Raw genomic sequence first — 4,606 nt, 5'->3', positions numbered from 1 at the left:
CTTTTTTTTCTCTCTTTTTTTTCCTTCTCTTTTTTCCCCTTCCCTAGTTTTAATTGAGCACATTAGATGATTCCTTTTTATCTGCTTGCATATCATTTTTACCTATTTTCCATTTTTTTTAGCAAGTAACTAATCCAAGTTCACTTTTAAACAATAATATATCACTTTATGTGCTTCCCTGGTAGAGAAATCTGCAGCAGTAGAGAATCTGCCTGCTATGCAGGAGATGCAGGTTCAGTCCCTGGGTCTGGAAGATCCCCTGGAGAAGGAAATGGCAACTCACTGCAGTATTCTTGCCTAGGAAATCCCATGGATGGAGGGACCTGGCAGGCTATAGTCTACAGGGTTGAAAAAGAGTCAGACATGACTTAGTGACTCAACAATATGCCACTTTATGAGTACCAAAGGTAACTTACATTAGAATATTCCCAACTCCCAGTTTCTCTTTCCCATGTTTTATAACATTGCTGTTAATCATTCACTTATCCATATAATCATAAAATACATTCTCACAACTATTTCTTTGAATAAATGGTTATCTATTACATTAATTAAAAATAAAAATAAAGCATCTTTTAGCTTCATTATTCCATTTCTGATGCTTTTTTAATGTGGATATAAATTTATGACAATATCATTTTTCATTACTCTGAGAAACTTTTTAAAGTAATTCTTGCAGTGTCAGTTTATTACCTATTGATTCTCTGTTTCTGCACATCTGAGAAAATATTTCTCTTTCACTTTTGAAGGATAATGTCACTACATGTTGAATTTAGACTGTTTCTTTTTTCCTTAGAATACTCAAATATTTCATTCCACTCTATTCTTGCCAAAGTGTTAAATATCTACCATATGATCTAGCTATTTCATGCCCAGCTGTTACTCAAGATCAAATGCAGGCTTTGTACTTTACAGTCTAAAGTGCATGATTTATATTTTATAGAAAGACATAAAGAGTAAAAGTATTGAGAATGTCAGAAAAGTTAGAAAGCTTTTAACAGGATAAAGAGATACATGAATATAGAGAAGAAAAGTAAAGTACAACTAAAATCAGTAAATTATTAGAAGCTAAGCAGTGTGGAATGCACCACACAATTCTGATTCCACTTATTTTGTTAGATTTATTTTGGCTAACTTTAGTTGATGCAAAGTTAGGTTACTTTAACAATCTATCTCCTTTGGGATCTTATGATACTTTGGTGATAGTAAAATGATCAGCTGTTCTACCCAAGAGAAAAATTACACATGCATTTCACATTTTCCCAGTGGTGCTGCCAGCCATGGCAGCATATGCTCCTGTGGTCATATATTATCTTCCTTTTGAAATAAACAGAGATCCCAGAAGTGTATCCCCAACCGAGTCCCATGAGCCTATTAACATTATTGTTTCTGCATAAAACCCTCTAGTCTTCTGACTTTCTTAGTCACTAGCACTGGAATAGCTATGTTTAGACAACTGGTTCTTAACCTAAAGAAAAACAAATCAGATATCTATTTTGCTGAGTTCATGATACTTGAGGAAACTGAATTATATTTTCTTCTCAAAAGCAGACAAACATTACTAGAAATTAAAGGGTCATAAAGTGATCTAATTTTTAATACCTCTCTAGAAATATTTTTGGAGAAGGCAATGGCACCCCACTCCAGTACTCTTGCCTGGAAAATCCCATGGACAGAGGAGCCTGGTGGCCTGAAGTCCATGGGGTCGGTAAGAATCGGATATGACTGAGCGACTTCACTTTCACTTTTCACTTTCATGCATTGGAGAAGGAAATGGCAACCCACTCCAGTGTTCTTGCCTGGAGAATCCCAGGGACAGGGGAGCCTGATGGGCTGCTGTCTATGGGGTCGCATAGAGTTGGACACGACTGAAGTGACTTAGCAGCAGCAGCAGCAGCAGAAATATTTTTAATCCTCTATTAATGTCTGCTAGTTCCAGATTTACTCTCACTGGTTTTCCTGGCTTAGAAGTTGACTACCTCTGGCTCTCCATCCCTTTCGCCTCCATTTATGCCATGGTTTTCCTGGGGAATTGCATGGTGCTCCACGTGATCAGGACTGAGCCGAGCCTACACCAGCCCATGTTCTACTTCCTGGCCATGCTGGCCCTCACTGACCTGTGTGTGGGGCTGTCCACTGTGCACACAGTGCTGGGAATCCTATGGGGCGTCATTCAAGAGATCAGCCTGGATTCCTGCATTGCCCAGTCCTATTTCATCCACGGTCTGTCCTTCATGGAGTCCTCTGTCCTCCTTACTATGGCTTTTGACTGCTACATTGCCATTTGCAACCCACTACGCTATTCCTCCATCCTAACTAATGACAAAATCATGAAGATTGGGTGGCAATCTTATGTAGGAGTTCTATGCTCATACCTCCAGTCATTATTCGCCTAAAGTTCTTAAATTATTGTCACCCCCACATCCTTTCTCACTCTTTCTGCCTGCACCAAGACTTAATTCGAATGGCCTGTTCAAACATCCGCTTCAATAGCATCTATGGTCTGGCCCTGGTGGTCAGCAACCTGTTGTTGGATGCAGTGCTCATCATTATCTCCTATATCATGATCTTGCATGCGGTCTTGGCAATTGCATCACGAGAAGAGAGAATCAAGTCTTTGCAGACCTGTGTATCTCACATCTGTGCTGTTTTAGTTTTTTACATCCCAGTCATTGGCCTGACCATGATTCATCGTTTTGGCAGACACCTCTCACCCTGGGTTCATGTTCTCATGGGCAATGTCTATATTCTTTTCCCACCCTTAATGAACCCCATTATTTATAGTATCAAGACCCAGCAAATACGAAGAAGAGTCCAGAGATTGTTTTACTTGACAAAATGTAAGTCTTAATATCAAATGTGAATGTATTTAAAAGTCAACAAAGGAGTTCCAAAGGATAAGAGTCAGTGAATAATTAAAATATGTTCAATGACTTTCATTTGAATGAGGCTTTCCATTTTACAAATACCTTCCTCTGCATTTTCCTTGAAACTGTCATATCAGTGAAATTGACATGTTATGCTGTCAATGATTTTTGTATATCTGAAAATACATATATAATAGCTTCAGAATCTTAATAAGGTCTGAGGCAGATTAGGTATTAAAATTCATCTCACTATGGCCAGTTTGGGATTCATTCATTATAAAAAGATACATTTTGCTGACTAAAATGCCTCAAGTAATTACTTAAGGACCAAAAATTATCTTACTTATTCTCCCTATTCTAAACAACATTCTTGCTTTTTGCCTACCCATTTCCCCAGTTTAGCCACATGCCCATGTCACTGAATAAGCATAATAGAGAATTTGACCTTTTTGAATAAATTAAAAAACCAATGAAACATGCAAACAACAAAAAATTAATCTTGATGTTTTTTGTCCGCCAGCCAATCTTCCCCACTCCCACCCTACTGAACTGGAGATAGGGACAATCAGTAATTGCCAGAGTAGGAAAAAAAATAGACTTTTGTGATTAGTTTTATTTTCTTAATCCAAGGAACAATACAAATAACTACTCCATTTGAAAACCATTTGAAAATATTTCCTATGAACCTATAGATCATATAAATCCAATGGGGATAGAGGGTTACTGTGATCAAAGAAAAATGTTTCTAATTTATCTTCTCATCAAGACTCTGTGGTAGATGCTATTTTCTAATACATATATGATTTGTAGTTTAAAACACACAAAGATTAAATGATACATCAAAGTTTTAGGTGGTAGTAGGTAATGTGACTTGAATATATACTCTGTTTATTTTCAAATCACGTGAAAAGTCTTTCTTTCCTATCTCCCCTCTGTGCTTTTTAACATGAAGTTTGTTAAATGGTTCCACAACCATCATAAGATTTTATAAAATAAATAAAGTGAGCAAAAACACAAATAAATCATGGATAGCAAAATAATGCACACATTTGGACTCTTGGTATGTGTAAATTTTCTTAAGATATTATTGTTGCAGGGATATTTATATAATCTTCTTGATATGTTTAAGGCATGTTTTGTTAATGCATACTTTCAAATAGTAGTTCACTGTTTAGATGTACATGTATTGTCTGATAAATCCTCAAAAATATTTACAGTCATGAAATCACGACCACAATCAATCAAGATATGGAATATTTCCATCACCCCACAAGTGCCTTTTATCTCTTTGCAGTCACTGTTCTCCCACAGCCCCAAACTCTCCACTGCCTCCAAACTAATTTCTATCATAGGTTTTGCCTTTAAAAGAGCCCCTATTTGTGTGCTCAATTGTGTCTAGCTCTTTTGCAACCCCATGGACTGTAGCCCACCAGGCTCCTCTGTCCATGGGATTATCATGGCAAGAGTACTGGAGTGGGTTCATTTCCTGCTCCAGGAGATCTTCCTGACCAGGGATTGAACCCTCATCTTCTGTGTCTCCTGCATTGGTAGGCAGATTCTTTACTACTGAGCTACCTGGGAAACACCTTTTAGAGAAGATCCCATTAATTGAATCATAACTAAAGTAATCTCTTTTAGTCCAGATCCTTTCACTTGCAATAACACTTTTGAGATTCACCTTGTTGTTGTTGACTGCATCCACAGCTTATTTTTATATTTGAGTTTTATTCCTTTGTACC

The 4,606-nt window shown here is 37.2% G+C and overlaps 1 pseudogene; it reads left to right on the top strand.

Annotated features, from left to right (window-relative positions):
- The first annotated feature begins 1,922 nt into the window (after window positions 1–1,922).
- On the top strand, window positions 1,923–2,851 carry LOC122701017 (annotated as a pseudogene).
- The last annotated feature ends 1,755 nt before the right edge of the window (window positions 2,852–4,606 follow it).

The sequence above is a fragment of the Cervus elaphus genome, chromosome 1 (assembly GCF_910594005.1).
Source record: "Cervus elaphus chromosome 1, mCerEla1.1, whole genome shotgun sequence".
In the NCBI taxonomy this organism is placed as follows: Eukaryota; Metazoa; Chordata; class Mammalia; order Artiodactyla; family Cervidae; genus Cervus; species Cervus elaphus.
Note: the sequence above shows the minus strand (reverse complement) of the source record. Positions and strands in the feature narration are given on the sequence as shown.